Source organism: Sus scrofa, chromosome 2, assembly GCF_000003025.6.
Source record: "Sus scrofa isolate TJ Tabasco breed Duroc chromosome 2, Sscrofa11.1, whole genome shotgun sequence".
Lineage (NCBI taxonomy): Eukaryota > Metazoa > Chordata > Mammalia > Artiodactyla > Suidae > Sus > Sus scrofa.
In genome coordinates this window covers 122795431-122815832 of record NC_010444.4, presented here as the reverse complement: position 1 = coordinate 122815832, position 20402 = coordinate 122795431, and the positions used below count along the sequence as shown (strand labels likewise).

Genomic DNA, 20402 nt, shown 5'->3' with positions numbered 1-20402 from the left:
CACAAGGATGGTTCAACATATGCAAATCAATCAGTGTCACACAACACATTAACAAAAGAAAAGTAAAAAAAACCACATGATCATTTCAATAGATGTAGAAAAAGCATTTGACAAAATCCAACATCCTTTCATGATAAAAATCTCTTACCAAAGTGGGTATAGAGGGAACATACCTTAACATAATAAAATTTATGACAAATCCACAGCCAGAATAATGCTCAACAGAGAGAAGCTGAAAGTCTTCCTGCTAAAATTTGGAATAAGACAAGGATGCCCACTCTCACCACTTTTATTCAACATCATATTGGAAGTCCTAGCCACAACAGTCAGACAAAAGAAATAAAAGATATCCAAATTGGAAGAGAAAAGGTAAAAGTGTCACTCTGTGCAGATGAGGTGATACTGTAAATCAAAAGCCCTAAGGTCTCCACACAAAATCTACTTGATTTTTTTGATCAATGAATTCAGGAAATTAGCAGGATACAAGATTAATATTCAGAAGTCAGTTGCATTTCTGTATACTAACAATGAAATATTAGAAAAGGAATATAAAAATACAATACTTTAAAAAATCACACCCATTTTGAGTTGATTTTTTTTTGGGGGGTGATGTATGATAGTGGTCCAATTTCCTTCTTTTGCATGTGGCTGTATGTGGCTATTCAACTTTCTCAGCATCATTTATTAAAGAAACTGTCTTTTCCCCATTGTATATTCTTACCTGTTTTGTGGTAGGTTAATTGACCATATAAGTGTGGATTTATTTCTGACATTCTATATTTTGTTTCGTTGATCTATGTATCTGTTTTTGTGCCAGTACCATGCTGTTTTGATCACTGTAGCTTTGTAAGATAGCTTTAAATCAGGGAGCATGATACCTCCAGCTTTGTATTTCTTTCTCAAGTTTGCTTTAGCTATTCAGAGCCTTTGGTTTCAAACACATTTTAGGACAGTTCATCCTATTTCTGTGAAAAATGCCTTTGGAATTTTGATAGGCATAACATTGAATCTCTAAGTTACTTTAGAGCCCTCAATTTAATGAGGTGCATGTAATTTTGAAATAGCACACATTTTCATTTGTATGCAATCTGGATAAGTTTAAGTTTCTCACTATTCATTGAACAGGTTTATTAACTGTGATAAACTAGTTATATTGAAGTTTCCATATGGGAATACTGCAGAATATAAGACAACTCTAATTTTGAGAAGATAGTTAAATCTTTTTGGTGGGCAAAAACTTTCAATTGTGAAAGAGTAAATTTTTCCCACCCCTTTGGGAAAACATCTGTGGAGATTTTGTATAGAATAAGAGGCATATATATAATATATATTTACATCTAACTCAAATCTACTGTAGTTATATACATGTTTAGGCAAGAAAAGGAGACTTTGTTTTTCCCTTTATTTGTGACTTCTAGAGTTTCCTGTATCTAGTCGTAACTTGTCAGGCAAAACTAAACATTTGATTTAAAAGTAAGCTTTCTTTCTGTACATATGTACGTGCCTGCACACACACACGTGTATGTGTGATACATAAACATATACCAATAACTATTTCTGACCATTTTCTTCCTCATTTATTTATTTTCAGAATGGCTTAGACCCTTATTAAAAGCTTGAATGCTGGTCATAATTAGAATGCTAATAAATGTCCTAGGGAAGCTCTGCAGAAAATATTTTAAAATATTAAAAGTTAGACTTCTGTCTTCTATTGTTTACTTTTTTGGAGATTTAAAAACAAGTTAGTTTACTTGTAGTCTGAAATACCTAATATCAGAGTTCCTGTCATGGCTCAGTAGTTAACAAACCTGACTAGTAACCATGAGGATGTGGGTTCGATCTCTGATCTCACTCCGTGGGTTAAGGATCCAGTGTTGCTGTGAGCTGCAGTCTAGGTTGCAGACGTGGATGTGGTCCCACATTGCTGTGGCTGTGGCATAGGCCGGCAGCTGCAGCTCCGATTACACCTCTAGCCTGGGAACTTCCATATGCTGCAGGTGTGGCCCTAAAAAGCAAAAAGCAAGCAAAAAAAAAATTTTTTTTATTTATTCTATGCTGTGGAACACAATTGGATGTAAAGTTTCATTACATCTGAAACACAGTATTGCTTATCGATAAAAATATCCACTTATGCCTGTGTTTAAAGAATATATCTACATGGTAAAAGTCAAATTATATAAAACTTTTAAGTTCACAAAGTCAAAATTATTTTTTACTCAGAGCATCAATAATATCGCATCTGTACTAAGGAAGCTGTATTCATGATCAACACTTTACCTTCCTAAAATTCAGCATCATTCAATGGAAGGGATTCTATAGTAACACGACAATGTTTTTAAGTAGCCAATTTAGGGCAATAAGTGCGAATATGTGATGAAAAAACTGAGGAAGCTATATAGAAGTGCTCTTTGACATAGTTCACTAGTATTGGCAGTGGTGATGAGCTTACTCCTTCCAAAATCTTGGGGAAAAGACCCTAACTTTATAATGGTCACAGCTAAGGAAAATTGGGTTTGGAGTCTTACAGTAGGGGAAAATAATTTTTCTTAACATAACTTTTACCTTCCTCATAAGAAATCTTATAATCCAAGTTACAGAAAGCTGTCAAGTACTGTGACTTATTTCATATACTGTAGCCCTCAATGCTTTATACTCATAAGTGTATGAAACTCTCAAAAAAATCACTCATTACACAGTGGTTTTCAACCCACCACAAATAGGCTAACTAAATAAACACAGGCACCTTGTATAAAAGGGATACTCTCTGAATTACATGATTTAAATAACAATTTACAAAACAATCTACCCCACATTAAATTGTAGAGTATACATGTAAAGCCTACTATCAGCTACAAATTCACATAGTCTGGGAACGGTCCAGGCAAATCAGTCAAATACAAAGCATTTGAATTTAAAAGCTAACTAATAACAATAAAAAAGTAACAACTTTTAAAAGTCAGATTAAGTTTTCACATAATACTACACACTTTGAAAAATTTAGTAACCAAAAATATTAATAGTTTTTAAAACATATTGTACAACTGCTAAATGAGAGCAAGTAATTTAAAAATCTCTGTATACTAGAAAGAATTAAATGGTACCATCTTGTTAAGATGTCGGTGGAGTTCTCACTGTGGCAAAGTGGGTTATATGGTTTTGCTGCAGCTGTGGCAGCTGCAGTTTGAATTTGATCTCTGGTCTAGGAACTTTCATATGCAGCAGGTACAGCGCAAAAAAAAAAAAAAAGGTAAAAAAATGTTTTAATTAGTAATTTAAATCAGTAAAATCATCTAGAAAACTGTAATATACTTTCTTTCAAAAATGCTATACATTTCCCAAAACACTAAATTTTAAGCTTTCTTAAGGGTTTAAAAATACCCGAAAATATCGTGGTTAAAAGATAAAAGTAGGATTAGTCCCCCCAAAATTCACAAATTAAAAATTTAAAATTTAATTGCCATCTTAGGTAAAAACTTTTTTAAAAAAAATTAAAAATAATGGAAATTTGTGAAATTTACTTTTAACATGAAAAAAATTCCTGCAAGATGATTTAATCTATTTATTAAGAAAACATTACACATTATTATATACTATTTCTTTTCTATTATACCTAGATAATCATTTGAAATCAGGCATTTTATTTTGTTTTATTTTTTTTGTCTTTTTAGGGCTGCCCCCATGGCATATGGAGGTTCCCAGGCTAGGGGGTCTAGCCATGACTGAGATCTGAGCCACGTCTACAACCTGCACCACAGCTCACAGCAGTGCTGGATCCTCAACACACTGAGTGAGGCCAGGGATCAAACCTGCATCCTCAGGGATACTACTGCACCACAGTGGGAACTCCAGAATAAGTCACTACCTTCCAATTTATCCAATCTAAATTTTTACTTACTGGCTTTGCTTAGCATATTCTCTCTCCTTTCTCTTTTTTTTTTTTTTTCAGCTTTATTTAGGTATGATTGATAAAACTGTAAGATGTGTACACTGTACAGCATGATGGATTTATATACATTATGAAAGATTCCCCCCCCCGTTAAGTTAATTAACACATTCATTATTTCACATGTTTACATTTTTAAATTTTGGTGATAACATTTAAGTCCTCCCCTCTTAGCAAACTGCGATCACACAGTTCAGCTCAGTGTTAATAATGTCCTCCCTTCTTTCCCACTTTGTTCTTCCTTCCTAGGCTCTACTTCTTCTTCTCATTACCCTCAATGTCCTCTTTCCTTTTCTACTCTCCTTATCCTGTGTACTTGTTTTTAATTTTTTTTTTTTTTTACAAATTATTGGTGTATTCTTGCCTAAGTATTTTTCTTTACAAAAGATCTTCCAGTAGTCTTAATAGATTATAATTTTATATTTGAAATTTGTGTAGGAAATCAGACAGTGCTCCATGACTTTTTCTGTGCTAATGATTTGACTCCCTTAGTCTGTTAAAAAACATACTAGAAAAACAGCAATTATTTATTAATCTTTAATAATTGTTCACTTGAACTAACAGCATAAGAAAGATTTGTTAACAATAAACTTTTTAGCATAAGGAATAAAAAAACTAAAGTAGTATCCTTTGAATAAGAAATGATAATTTACTGTTATTATTTAAAAGTATATTAAGGAATCAAATCATTTTTAAAAGTACATCTGCCACAAGAAGGCAATAATTTATAATATAAAAAATAAGATTTTATAGATGTCATTGTGTTTTTTTGGCTTTATTCTGGTTTTATTTCTAAAGTTGCTTCTTAACAGAATCAATAAAGAAACATCTTAAAATGTACATAAAAAAACCTTGACTTTGGATGTAAAATGTAATCTTTCTTTTTACATCTCTGGATTATCCACAATTATAGAAATGAAACCAGTGTTTTATCTTTTTTTGGGGGGGGGTGCACCTGCAGCGTATGGATGTTCCCAGGATAGGGGTTGAATCAGAGCTGTAGTCTTTGGCCCACGCCATAGCCGCAGCAATGCCAGATCCGAGCCACTTATAGCAACACCAGGTCCTTTAACACTCTGAGGGAGTGCAGGGATTGAATCTGCATCCTCATGAATACTTCTTGGTTTGTTACCGCTGAGCCACAATGGGAACTCCCAAAACCAATGTTTTAATATTATATTTACGACTTTTTTTTTTTTTTTTTTTTTTTTTGGCAAGCAGAAGTTCCCAGGCCAGGGTCAAACCTGTACCACAGCAGTGACAATGCTGTATCCTTAACCTATGAACCGCTAGGGAAGTCCCAATACCTATTTTTTTTTTTTTAATATTGAAGTGTAATTGATTTACAGTGTTTCTTCAAGTTCGGTTGAGCAGCAGAGTGACCCAATCACACACATTTCCCTGGGCTGTATATTAGGGCCCTACTGCCTATCCATTCCAAATGTAACCATTTGCATCTGTAACCCCCCCAAAATGCCCATCCATCCCACTCCCTCACCTTTCACATTTATTAGAGAAATGTGAATCAAAACTACAGTGAGGTACCACCTCATACCAGTCAGAATGGCCATCATTGGCATTCCCATCTCAGCTCAGTTGTTCACAAATCCAGCTAGGAACCGTAAATTTGCGGGTTTGATCCCTGGCCTTGCTGAGTGGGTTGGGGATCCGGTGTTGCCTGTGAGCTGTGGTGTAGGTCGCAGATGTGGCTCGGATCCTATGTTGCTGTGGCTGTGGCATAGGCTGGCGGCTACAGCTCTGATTAGACCCCTAGGCTGGGAACCTCCTTGTGGCCCTAGAAAAGATTAAAAAAAAAAATGACCATCATTAACAAGTCAACAAATAACAAATTCTGGAGAGGGTGTAGAGAAAAGGGTGCCCTGCTCCTTCACTGTTGGTGGGAATGTAAATTGGTACAACCACTATGGAGAACAGTATGGATGTATCTCTGAAAACAAAATGTAGAACTACCACATGGTCCAGCAATCCCACTCCTAAATATAACACTACCAATACCAATACCTATCTCAGAACTCTTGCAAATTCAAATTCTATGTGGCAGACAACTGTTACTACCTGGAGATAGCAGCAGATGCCATGGGTTAAGGGCTCAGTCCCACAAGACACTCCCCTCCACTTTATTTTATTTTTTTAGGGCTGCACATGTGGCACATGGAAGTTCATGTGCTGGAGGTTGAATACGAGCTTCACCTGGAGTCTATGCCACAGCCATAGCAACACTGGATCTGAAGTGTATTATGAGCCTACACCGCAGCTTGTGGCAATGCCAGATCCTTAACCCACTGAGTGAGGCCAGGGATCAACCCTGCATCCTCATGGATACTAGTTAGATTCTTAACCTGCTGAACCACGATGGGAACTCCCACTCGCCTCCACTTTAGATGACCATCTCAAGTCCAGGTTGTTGCTGGTGTCTCTGACCAACTGGCTGTAGATTGCAAGTTCCAGTGACCACCTCTATGGTTTGATTAATTTGCTAGAGTGGCTCACAAGACTTGGAGAAACATTTCATTTACTAGATTACCAGTTTGTTGTAAAGGGATATAACCTAGAAACGGTGATGCTTAGGGCAAGGTATGTGGAAAGGGGCTTACAGCTTCTTTGCTCTCTTTAGTCTTGTCACTCTCCCTGAATCTCCATGTATTCACCAACCTGGAGGTTCTCTGAATCCTGTCCTTTTGGGGTCTTGTGGAGGCTTCATAACATAGGTACAATTGATTAAATCAGTGGCCGCTGGCTCTTGATCCAGGCTCCATCCCCTCTCATCTCCATGATCTTTCTCATTATGGCTTATTTCACTTATGACCTCCAGAATCATCTATGTTGTTACAAATGGCAGAATTCCTAATTTTTTTAAATGGTGGCATAATAGTCCATTTACACCCCCCCACACACATTTTATTTCTCCATTCACCCATTGAAGGACATTTATTTCCATATTTTGGCTGTTGTGAGTAATCCTGCAGTAAGATGGGGGTACTGAAAGTGCCAACCCTTCAGTCATGTGGATGGTTCTCCTGGCAACCCGCCCCCATCCTTAGATGCTTTCCAAAAGTCACCTCATTAACACAAACTCAGGTGTAGTTGAAAGGGGTTTATTATGAACATCAAGACATGTTTATTGATTGCTCTTATCATTTGGGAATTTCCAAATGTTTTATGAGCTCTGTGCCAGAAATGAGGAAGAAGATTAAATATATATTTCTTGTTATAGGTCACACTATCACAATTAGTAAGGACAAAAAGAGTGGGAAATGAGGTGTATTAGAGAAGCCTAGTGGTGCATCTATAGGATATCAGATAATCTTGGAAGTTTGCATTTCTAATTGAGTTGAGACGACTGGACAGGTAAGGTATTATGAGATTCATCCTAAGGTCAGAATGTGTAGTATATTGTTAAAACCTAAGAATTTTTTAACTTTATAGAGGAATAATTGACAAATGTATATATTTAAAGAATACAATGTGATGACTTGATGCATATATACATTGTAAAAATATCACTAGGATAAAGATAATAAACATATCCATGACCTCAAGTAACACAGGTCACTGTTTTGTGTGTATATGAGGTGAGAATGCCGAGGATGTTATGCACAACACAGTGACACACTCTCTCTCTCTCTCCATATATATATATATATATATATATATATAGTGCAAAATGATGACCACAGTAAGTCCAGTTAACATTTGTCAACATACAGTTACATTTTTTTCACTGAGAAGTTTTAAAATTTGCTTTTTAAAGCAACTTCCAAATATACAATTATTCACTATAGTTACAATGCTACATGTTAGATGAGAACTTTTTCTTCTTATAGCAGAAAATGTGTGCCCATTACCCTACATCACTCTATTTTTCCCTTCCCCCAGCCCCTGGCAACCACCATTCTATTCTCTGTTTCAGTGAAATCAGCTTGCTTTTTTTAGATTCCACATATAAATTATATCATGTAGTATTTGTCTTTCTCTTTCCAGCTTATTTTCCATAGCATAATACACTCCAGATGCATCCATGTTATTGCAAGTGACAGGATTTCCTTCTTTTTTTAATGGCTGAATAATATTTTATTGTGTAGGTATGTATATGTTTCATATATATACATATATAAAACATCTTTATTGTATATGTATATGTGTTTTAACATCTGTGTATCCATTGAAAGACATTTGGGTTGTTTTCATATCTTGGCTATTGTGAATAATGCTGCAACAACATGGGGGTGCAGATTTCTCCTAAAGATTCTGATTTCACTTCCTTCAGATATATACCCACATATATCATATGCTGGATCATATGATAGTTTTTTGTTTGTTTTTGTTTTTTCTAGGAATCGCCATACTGTTTTCCATAGTGGATGTACCAGTTTACATTTCCACCTGCAGTTTATAAGGGTTTCCTTTTCTTAACACTCTGACGATGTATGTTTTGTCTTGTCTTCTTGATGATAGCTTATTCTAACAAATATGAGGTGATATCTCATGTGGCTTTGATTTTCATTTCTCTGATGATTAGTGATGAGTAGTGGAGTGAGACTAATTTTATAAGAAGCACCAGACACTTTAAGTGTAAAGACAAGGTCAAAAGTAAAAGGATGGAAAGAGATACACCAGGCAGGTGTTGACTTCTTTCATTTTCTAATCCAGCTTATTTGTTTTTTCACCATATATATGTTTAACACCTAATAGGTGTAAGGCACCATCTTAAGTACGATGATGTATATAAAAAATCTAGATATTTGAATTTTCTATTATTTTGAATTTTAGATAGGAAAATTTAAAAGTGGTAGGGTATTTTCACATAAGTATTTGTTCCTTAAAATTCTTATTCTTCACAGAAAAAAGCCAACTTGTACAACCCAACTGTCCAGTTAATTGTCTTTTTGTAGTTATATCTACTAGAAAAAATAGAATAGTTTTAATTATAGTGGTAGGCATCAGTAGTCTTTAGTAAATCCTTTAATCCTGTCTATGTCTTTATAAGGAAGAGTATAACAACAGTAATATTTTATATATACTCTGAGTAAAATATTTGTCTCAATCCTTGTGATTTAGTCATTAATTCTTTAATTTTATTACTTTAGAAATCATGTCACCTCTACTTTATTTTTGAATGGGGAATTGAATCTGATTTTTCCTCTTGAGTCTAGGATGTTATTCTCAACATGTGGTGAATCCCTGTTAGAAATCAATAAAAGCTTCACTAGATGTTTCTTATAGAGAAAACTAATTTTCTTTTCTTAACCTTCTTCACTTTATTATCATCAGAATATAATTCAGAGAAAGGATTGTAATGTATGTTGACAGGGCCTTCCTGCAGAGAGGGCGTTCCAGTTGACTTGCTGATTTCCACAGGAAAATGCCTTGCCTAGTGCATAATTCAGGTAAGAGAGTAGCAAGGGATTAGACTGACCACAATTTCCGTGAGGAAATCATGTTGAAACTAAAGTATTCTATGTAAAATGTATGATATTCTTAATGCTCATATTGAATATTTAATAAATCTAGTACTGAAGGATAGTCTTTGAAGGATAGACAGCTACCTGGCTTGTATTTCTGTGTGCCACAATTAGAGCTGTCAAAACAATATCTTTTAAATAGAACCAGAAAGAGTTTGAGTGCTTTCCTGGTATTGCACTAGTATTACTTGATGTGAATATAGTGTTTCTCCAAAAAGGGAGGCTGAAAAATACTTCCTGGTTGTTAAGTACAGGAGTATCCGTAAGATACACGGAAGGAAGCAGATTATTTTTCAATGCTAATGGTGAGATCTTTTTCATTAGTTATTCAGATATTTATGAATGATCAGGCATAGCCAAAAAAAAATCTATGAAGAAACATGTAGATAAACATTTCTAAAATTCAATTATGGAACAGAGAGTCTTCAAATATGTTGTTATAATATGGAAAAGAAAATAGGGCAGTGCATGACAGATCCTAAAATAATTTTTTCTATGCACTTGCAGCATATGGAAGTTCCCAGTCTAGGGATTGAATCAGAGCTACTGCTGGTGGCCTATACCACAGCCACAGCAACGCGGGATCTGAGCCAAATCTGCGGCCTACACCACAGCGAATGAAAACACCAGATCCTTAACTCATTGAACGAGGGCGGGGATCAAACCCGCATCCTTGTGGATACTAGTCAGGTTCGCTAACCCACACCGGGAACTGCCTAAAATAATTGTTCATTAATTAACATTATATATTTGACAGAATTTGACAGAACTGCCTTTTTTTTTTTTTTTTTTTTTTTTTTGCTTTTTAGGGATGTACGTGCAGCATGTGGAAGTTCCCAGGCTAGGGTTTGAACTGGAGCTTCTGGAACTGCTGCAGCTGCTGGCCTGCTCCACAGCTATAGCAATGCCAGAACTGAGCCATGTCTGTGACCTACACTGCAGCTCATGGCAACTCTGGATCATTAATCCACTGAGCAAAGCCAGGGATTGAACCCACATCCTCATGGATACTAGTTGGGTTTGTTACCGCTGAGCCACGACAGGAATTCCAGAACTGCTTTTTTAAAAATTAAAATATAGTTGATTTACAATGGTGTGACAATTTCTGCTGTACAGCAAAGTGACTCAGCAATACATCTATATACATTCTTTTAAAAATATTATTTTCCATCATGGTCTATCCCAGGAGATTGGGTATAGTTCCCTATGCTATACAGTAGGACCTTGTTGTTTATCCATTCTAAATGTAATAGTTTGCATCTACTAACCTGAAATTCCCAGTCCATCCCACTCCCTCGCTCCTCCCCCTTGGCAACCACAAGTCTGTTCTCTATGTAAGTCTGTTTCTTGACAGAACTTCTTTTAATTTATTATTTTAGGACTATATAGTGTAAGTGATGTAAGGTAAGAAATGACTCATGAATCCTTAATCTTTTCTTTCTGCAAAGTATTTTTAAATGATCAAAATCTGAAATCTTAGTATCCTAATTTAATAAAATTCTCATTATGCATTGCTAGAAATCCACCAGTCATACAGAGTTGCATTATTTTACAAGATACAAATCTTGCATCAGTTTTTTTCTCCACTTTCAACTTATTTGCCCATTTTTTTTTTCTTTTTTAGTGCCGCACCTGCAGCATATGGCGAGTCCCAGGCTAAGGGTGGAATCAGAGTTACAGCTGCTGGCCTCTGCCACAGCCACAGCAACATGGGATCTGAGCCATGTCTGTGACCTACACCATAGCTCATGGTAACACTGGATCCTTAACCCACTGAACAAGGCCAGGGATTGAGCCTGCAACCTCATGGTTCCTAGTTGGATTCGTTTCTGCTGCGCCACGATGGGAACTCCAGCCCATGTATTTTTAAAAACTAGAAAAATTTTCTCTTTTTATTCTCAGAATGACTTAGCCTGATGTCATTATAAGCCAGGTTCTTGACTGTCAGATTTAAAAATTCTGATAGAAATTTTGTGACAGGTTCTGTGGCAGCATCTTGAACATCATGTCAATGGTGGGTCTTCACACTCATTTTAAGTAGGAAATAAATGATAAAATCTATATTGTAATATCAAGTATTCTCTCAAACTGTCTGACTTGCTCACAAGTCAGGAAGAGCAAAGAGAAACATTGGTCTCTGCAGTATGTGGACTTTAAAAATGTGTATGCTGCCTTGTGAAGGAAAGCTAAATTTGTTGTTTCAGGGTTTTATGCTTAAAGTCTTACTGTTCACTTCCCAGTAATTCCCCCTTGACTTTGTATTGTGACTACCTCCAGATGAGGGCTAAAGATGGCTCACCTATAGCTGGTCATTGCAATAGAGTGCAGGAGTCAACCACAGCTAAGAAGAACTGTTAGGGAGTGGAACACTCAGGATTCGCAGAAGAGCCCTAAAGGGCACTTGGCAGTTCCATTGGCAGTTATACCACACAGAGGAAACCTTGCGGAGCCTAAAGCAGGCTGACTCAAGCTGGTCCTCCCTGTGTAGACAGTGCTGTGGATCATGGAGATACTGCCCCGCATCCTTAACCTCCTGTGATCTGTGTCGGGGTTGCCTTTCTAGATGTGGGGTTTTGCTTACTGTATGTCTGGAAGTCCTGATGAAAAACAGATGTCCTCTCTCAAAGGGCCAAACACATGTGACTAAGAAAGAGAAAAACAAATGTTCCCCGGTCTACAAAGACCCTCATAAACTGGAGTAACAGGAAGAGACAGGGAGCATAAGGGTAGTTCAGAGGAGGGGGTGTTCAAGCCCCTAAATGCTGCACCTATAGCCATCTGGTCTTGAGAATATTAAGCCCCTCTGTCACAAAGATTCCTTTATGAAATATTCCTTGTAGGAAATTTTTGTAAAATTATTGAAGTGATTTATTTAAAAGTATACCTGCCTGTATACATCCCAAGGAGCTCTGTCCCCATCAGAAAAATCAGGTCAGGATGTTATATTCCACAATATTTTAGGAATCTCTGTGGAACTGCATCCAGATGATATTAATTTTTTCATATCTCTTGATTTTTGATTAGATTTATTAAATAATTCAAATATTTTAGCTTAGAATAGGAAAGTGGAAATCAACTTAGTTTTACTATGAAAATGTCATGAAGAAATTGTAGTTTGCTTCTTTTGAGTTAAAAAATAAAAACACTTCACCATTTCTGTATATCAAGCCTTAATTACTTATGCAGTATAAATTCTTCATGAAGGATTTCACTGATTTGAAAGAAAAAAATCAACATTTACCTTACTTTTGTGTTGCGTACTTAGACATTGTAAAGTTTAGAATATTGAGTATTTCTTCTGATTTGTTTAATTATTGATTAATATTTTTGTAATGTTACTCCCCCCAGAAAATCGTCTTGAGTTTTTTGCTCAAAGTCTATGACAAAATAATTGCTAAACTTTTTCACAATCATCTTTCCTTTCATCTAAATTTGACTCCTCAATAATCATCCAATCTATCTTAACTGAGTCTTATATTTTCAGCATTTTCATATTGAAATTGGAACATGGATCCTGGAGGTAATTTAGGCAGTTTATCACATCATGTATAATTGTAGGTGTCTATTCTTACTTTAAAACTTCTGAAGAGCCCAAACAACTCTACCTTAACCTAACTTCATCTGAATAAGCTTTTGACAGGTCAAAATATCTTTCAAGGAAAACTTTTTTTTTTATTAATATTATAACCAGTCATTTTATGCTGACCGCAAACAGCAGGAATGTACAAGGGCAATATCAAGACTTTACTAACTGGTCTTGGCTGATCTTGCAGAAGTAGCTGCAAGCTGTAATGTTGCAGCATTTTCTCCTTTAATGTCTTCTTCGTCTTCTTCTTTTTTTTTTTTAATAACATACGTAATTAGCTTTCCATTGTTGGTTGTGAATCTCAGCTTGCTCTCTTTCATCAGACCTTGTTTTGTTCCTGTTTACTGAGAGTTCTGACTAGAGGAAGTTGCTAGTAAATTCATTTGTGGCTAGATTTCTGCCTTGCCTAAACTCTTGTTTTACTTTCAATCCCAGAATCGTCTTGATCATATTTAAACCTCAGAGACTCTTTTTTTCTTTTATCCTTCTTACCTACAGCCTAGACCTTGCATTCTCCCTAAAACCTCCATTGATCCATTTAAAGTCCTCAAAAGAATGGATGAATGGATAGCACATTCAGACGTGTAATAGCATCTACTGGAGAAAACCTAGAGTTGGGAGGAGCAATAGGAGAATTGAGTTCCTAATTGACCTTCATTTCTGGAGCAGAGCGCAGAAATATAACTGCTGAATGAAGGCTCTAGGAAAGGACCGTGATCCTTGGTATACAATTTTTAAGGTAGATTATTGGAGAATGTATCAGTCCTTCTTCTGTTAGGATCAGAGTTTAGGATCTAAGCCTTAGGGTTACAACTGTATGCTATGGTGGAAACTGGACCTCCAGCCTTGTTCTATCCCCTCAGTATTTTATATAGGTATTTGCTAAAGCTTCTCTCAACAGAGCACTAGCCACCTTTCTGAGGAACCTCCCTGCTTTCTCATCCTAGTTTACTTTTTGTCTCTCACACTAAGGTGGCCATTTATAGCAGAGAGCAAATGTTGCCTTAGTCCACTTGTAATCATAATCCCATGTTCCTCTTAACAAAGTATCTAGTCATTAGTTCTAAAGAAGGTGGTCAGTAGGACATCATTCTGTGTTCCACATCAAATTTTTTGTCTCAGTTTTGTCACAGACTCATTCAAGAGCATTTCACCCTGATGATAGAGTTGGAGAGGCTCTATCAACTATATATATCTAAAATACATTGATGAACAATTTATTTTGGATATATAGATATGACAGATTGGTTTTTATAACCTGAAAACTTTAATTAAAAAAAGCAATTGCTAGCATTTCACATACGAAATCTCCCTTAAAAATTCAGATTTCTGGCTTCTTTCAAAAAATTAAAAGATTTTTGCCTCATTGAGCTTGTGTTTCTTCTTGGCAGCAGTCAGAGGGAGGTCAGTGTTGCCTGTCTCCTTTAGACAGGTGTTCTTCAGTTTCCACATTTCCCTGACCCAGCAGTCACTTGTATTACTTGCCTAGCTCCTGTGGTCATTTGAGTCTGCACCTTTTGTTTTAGACACCCACTGCAGGAATAGCTGCTGACATATTGTTCTTATCGTGTCTGTCTAATCTAAAGATACAAAAATGGAACAGATTAACAGTTATAACAATATTGTTTCTAACATTTTTTTTTCAGTTTTTGCTGCAGACATGGAAATTTGCTAGAAGTATTTATATAAGTTGTTGAAGGGCAAGTATCTTATTTCCATACGAACTGAGTTGCTTGTTCAAAATCTTTGCTGCTTTGGGCAGGGGCAGGGTTAGTGAGGACATATCCTGCTGCTTCTGTCCGCACATGAGACATTTTACACAATTTTGATTCCAGGTGGAGTACTTGAGAAATAATGAGAATATTGCTTAGAAGGAATGGTGTCTGTCTTGAACGGACACAAAGAAATGTGTAGTAACTGACTTGAGAATAAACAGACTCTTTAAAAGTTTGTTTTATCATAAGGGACGACATCGTGAGAGAGCAGTTTAGTGGAGTCCTACAAAGCACCAGCCCTGACTGACCCCAGATTCAGAGGCTGCTCACCTTCCTAGAATGTTTATACCTGGAGGGAGTAGGGGAAAATGAAGATGCATGCCAGAAACTGAATCAAAAGTGGTCATGTTTCTGTTGCTTTCCTGAAAATCTGAAGAGTCTTTATGTGAGGTCTTGATACTTTGTTTTATATTTATTTTATATTTATTGAGACAAGATATTAAAAGCATATGTTATAGAGTGAGCATCTGAGGAAATATTCTAATTTTGGTAGTTGAATGTAAAGCTGTTTTCTGGAGAGCATTAAGAGTAGGGTGAGTTTGGAGTTCCTATTGTGGCTCAGCAGTTAATGAACCTGACTAGGATCCATAAGGATGTGGGTTTGATCCCTGGCCTCACTCAGTGGGTTAAAGATTCGGCGTGGCTGTGAGCTGTGGTGTAGGTCACAGATGTGGCTCAGATCCCGAGTTGCTGTGGCTGTGATGTAGGCTGGCAGCTACAGCTCTGATTCGACCTGTAGCCTGGGAATCTCCATATGCCAGGGGTGTGGCCCTAAAAAGGAAAAAAAAAAGAGTAGGGTGAGTGTGGAGCAGTAAATGAGAGAGAGAGAAAATAGGGGGCAGGGAGAGAAAGAGAAGGAGAGAATGTGTGAGTGTGTGCGTATTGTGTAGAACTGTAGAGTTTCAGGGAAGAATTGAGACTGAATTGGAAATAATGCACGGCACGTGTGAGTTGTAACTGACTCTAGAGTTGAAATGCAAAGCCTTCTCTTGCTACTTGTTCTGCACATCTCTCCTGGCTGCTACTTACATGTACGTATTTTTTGAGTCTTTTAAAGAGTTTTAAGGTAGAGTAATTGATCAAAACATTAACAATAACTCAAAAGTTGGGACAAATCACAGTTTCAATGACTTTTATTTTATTTTTTTTTCCTTTTTAGGGCTGCACTAGTGGCATATGGAAATTCCCAGGCTAGGGGTCAAATCAGAGCTGGAGCCATTAGCCTACGCCACAGCTGCACAGCAATGTGGGATCCGAGCCATGTCTATGACCCATACCACAGCTCATGGCAACGACGAATCCTTAACCCACTGAGCGAGTCCAGGGATGGAACCCGAATCCTCATGGGTCTTAGTTGGGTTCGTTAACTGCTGAGCCATGAAGGGAACTCCTCAATGACTTTTAGAAAACTGTTGATACGAATGTGGAGTGTCTGGCATCTGAGAGGCAAATGGGGCAGAGCTGCTAGCAGATTGTAGACAGTTCATTTTCAAAGCCATGCAGTTATTTCAGTGTTGGCTGGAGTCTGCAAGTGCTGCAGTGAAGTATCCGTTTCCTTTTTATCTTCGACTTATAACAAACCAAGCAAAAATTACACTACGTTTTGCAGACATCAGTTGCCTTTCATGATGAAATCAAAGATGTTTAATTTGAGCTCTTAATATGCAAATTTTATTTATAAAAAATTTAAATGATTATATTCCTGTAAAATACTTTTATTCATAACTTGAAGATAAAAATATGCTATTTAGTTAGTCAAAAAACAATCTAAAGTAACACATTAATGGTAAACAATGTAGTACAATGTATGTCAGCCTGGTCTTTGCATTTCTATGCTAAATATTAAGGGGGATAAACTTTAATTCATATGTTTACAAGCTAATCTTTAATTGAAATAGTTGTTAATCTCAATGTGGGAACTTGAATATTCTATGATTTAAAATCAGATCTAAAGTTGTGAAATACTATACCACTATTGGTTTTGAGTGAGCAAAACGGAATACAGAGTAATAGTTACATGTATAATGTACTTTGTAGTCATAACTTCATCTTTACTATTGTATAGCTAAAGATTAATCTTTTTGACATGACTTACAGAAGGTGTTCTTTAGTAGAGCTCATGCAGAGCTATTTGACACTGAAAGAAAGTGCTTCTCTTGGTGGGAAAGACATCCATCCATTTCACTGAGCTCGCTTTCATGTGGAACCAAAGTAATTAGATGTCTGGCTTTAGTAGTATAGTATTAAGTCTTATCTTGAGGACACCTAAGGTTTATGTAATACCCAGGCATCAATCAATTAGACTCAGAAAAAAACAAGTCAATTTTATGAGTCTGCATGAGTCAGGCATTTGATTATCCTGAGAAAACGGGGTCTGGTTCTTTTCAGTGAAGCTTTCCTTCTGCAGTCGATTAACTGTTGACTCTTGTTCTATTGACCCTCACTAATTTTGTTGCATGATCTGTCATTCCTTATCTGGACTGAGAGGGAGATCCCTCTGTAAATATCAACAACTGATGAGGTTAAGAGAGGGCGCCATCTGTTCTGGAATGAATTTTCATAGTGTGTGTCTGTGGAGAGTGATTCTTGAGCCTGCAGCCTAATACATTTTCTAAGACCAGATTACGAATTATAGCTCTCTCTTGTACACATAAAACAATTATTGGTCAACCAGCACCAATATAGATATTTATAAATTAGAAGTTGACTTTGTCTTTATTCTTTTATTTTTTTACATTATATTTGTACTAATGTAAAATCATGCCTTTATATGGAAATAGAGTTTAGAGACTCAAATAAATTACCAACTAAGGATTAGCTGGTGCAGTTTCATTTTACTCTCACTTTTTTTTAAATCAAAAAATTTAGTGGCTTGTTTAAAACAACAACTTTGGATCTAATCCTTTAATTAGTATAGACAGTAAACTCACTTAAAATCTCTGCTGCTGGTTTTATGTTCTTTGTTAGATATAATTTGGATCTCTATATCCATTCTCCCGAGCCTCTAAAATTTTTTTGTTTTATATCTTATTTCTATAATAAATGTAAGAAAATTTTTTCTAAAATCTAGTTGAATTATATGTTACATATTAGACACAGAATGTGGAATTTGCTGGAATAAACTTATTGCTGAAGAGCTGTCCAGAGTGGCATATGATCATCACTGCTGAATATTTCTCCTCAACTGGATTTCTTGTCACCTCAGGTCAAACTGAAAAGTGACATTTACAAACCATGAAGCATTATATCCAAATAAGTTGGACATTCTATAAAGGAGAGATAGTGTAGGCTTAAGAGTGCAGACTGCCCCACATAATATTTGTAAAGTGGAGATACTAAGAATTTATTTAGTTCTTATCTGAGCCTGAAGAACTTCGTTTTTTGCTTCTCTCCAACACCTGCCTGTACTCTTACTGGGTAAAATCATGAGCAGATTCCTGAACATCCTGTTTTATTCCTCATCTTTACTCCATCGTTGTTTCCTCTACCCCCTAGAAACTTTTTCCTCTTAGTCTACATGGTCTTCTCTTCAAGACAAATTTCGTGCTTTTTTTTTTTTTTTTCCTGTGAAACCTCTGACTAGGGTAAAGAACTCCTTCCTTTGTGCCACTACTGATCAAATATTACAGTGTTTGTCACACTGTGTAATTATTTTGCTGACATGCAAGTCTCATTTTTAAGACTGTAAAATCCATGTACTCAATAAACCTTGAGTGAATGCTATTTATCATGCCTTGAATGTGCTGGATCCCTTATCAGTTGGTGCATAAATCCCTAGATTTATGGATGAAAGCAACTCTGACTTGTCTGCACAGTTTTTCTGGTGGTCTCCCATGAGCTCATTCGTGGGGTTACCATTGGCAGGCAGCTTGACTGGGCTACAGGATCTCATATGGCCTTACTCATGTGCTGGTGTTTCAGCTGGAATAGTGGGAATGACCGATCTTCTCTTTGTGATCTTTCATCTGGCCTCTGTTGCATGATGGTAATGAATGGGTGCTTGCTTCTAAAGCCTCCGTAGTATCATACTTGCTGATAACTCCCTTGACCAAAGCAGGTCACATGGCTGAGCTCAGAGCTGGTGTGGGAAAGGACCATACAAAGGCCTGGATGCTAGCACACATGGTTCATTGGAGGTCACTAATGTAATAATCCAGCCTGTGTATTACTTTCATTATCTAACTGTTAAAGAACTTTTGTTCAAAATTCCTTTCATCATTTTTCTCCTCTAAAAAGCCTTCTATCCCCCTACCCCCCACCCCAAGCTCTTCTTTCATGTTTCTATTGCATATCATCTCGGTTCTCTCCCTCTGGGAGCAGCAGTGAGGTGCTCATCCAGAACTTGGACAACATATTCATTTAAACGTCACCTTGTTCCAAAAATATTTAAGGCATCAACTTGGAAATAAAGGACATAGGGTCACCCTGGAAACTTTAACTGTATAACGTATAATATTTAACACATATTGTTTCCTGGGTCAAATCAGTCCATTCTGAAGGTATTAATATAGCTAAAATAAATATACTGTTTTTCAAATTGCAATTTTGAAAAGATAAAAGCAAAAGAATCCCATACTCTGTGCTGATAAGGATTCAGGGAGAAGGGCACTCTTGCATGCTGTAGGATTGAAACTGTAATTGTTCTGTAAAGCAGTTTGGCAGTCTGTATTGAGACCTTAAAAAGTTCATTTTGAGTCAAAGCCAGTGGTTCCAATTCTAGAAAATCATTCTAAGAGAATAATCAGAGACACTTTTTTTTTTGCAAAGATATTTATTGATGCATTACTTATGCAGAGAAAAGGGAAAAAATCCAAAATGGGAAATTATAACATTATGGAGCAGTTATGTAATGAAATATAATGCAACCAACAAGAAGTGGTCTATGGAAAGAAATTGTTAGAACTTTGGAAATGGCTCACAGCATAAAATGTGATTCAAAGGTATACAGAGGATTAATTCTCAGCCTGTCTCACTCATATAGAGATGGAGTCCTCATAGTGGCATAGCCTGAAGTCATCATATATATGATGCATTCAAGTGGTTTTGACTCTAAAATTATCTAAACATTTTTCTGAGTATAACCATGGGTGAGACTATGTAAGTAGATCTGACTTCAGAAGCAGAATGATCATGCTTTGCCATCACAAAATCTCTGTTCCTAATTGTCACCATAATGCAAGTTTTACTGAAAACTAGTTAGTTAGAATTCCAGGTTTTGCATTAGAGTTGGTAAGCTCAGTTAATATAAATCAGTGTTACAGAAATAGAATCATGCTCAATGTGCTGACAAAATCAGAATTCTGAGCTTTCCAGGGAGTAGGCCAGACCATGTACATGGAAATTTACCAAGGTAAGTCCATCCTGAGAAGGCTTTTGGCAGATTGCCATGTGACCTGTTTTGTTAACACTCACACCTGAATATATCTTAATTTTCCTTAATATTCTACATCATTTACTTAAACTTTGTAGAACCTTGTTTGTTTTCTTGTGTTGCTTACCAGAAAGAGGAACCTTTGAAATAAGATATTTCTTTTCATTTTTGCATATACTTAGCACCTATCATAGTATCTGGCATAAATTATGTATTTAATTAATGTTTACTGAATGAAAACAAA

At 36.3% G+C, this 20402-nt stretch overlaps 1 protein-coding gene and 1 long non-coding RNA gene across 4 annotated transcripts in view; both read left to right on the top strand.

The window, feature by feature from the left end:
- The window catches only part of DTWD2 (DTW domain containing 2), a 256749-nt gene that overhangs the window by 121170 nt on the left and 115177 nt on the right, over positions 1-20402 (top strand). The window lies entirely within an intron of this gene.
- LOC106509536 overlaps positions 5818-20402 on the top strand; it is a 29459-nt gene continuing 14874 nt past the window's right edge. For all 3 annotated transcript variants that reach the window (XR_002341860.1, XR_002341861.1, XR_002341859.1), the window contains exon 1: positions 5818-9351. This is a non-coding gene — a long non-coding RNA (uncharacterized LOC106509536). The remainder of the gene's footprint in view (positions 9352-20402) is intronic.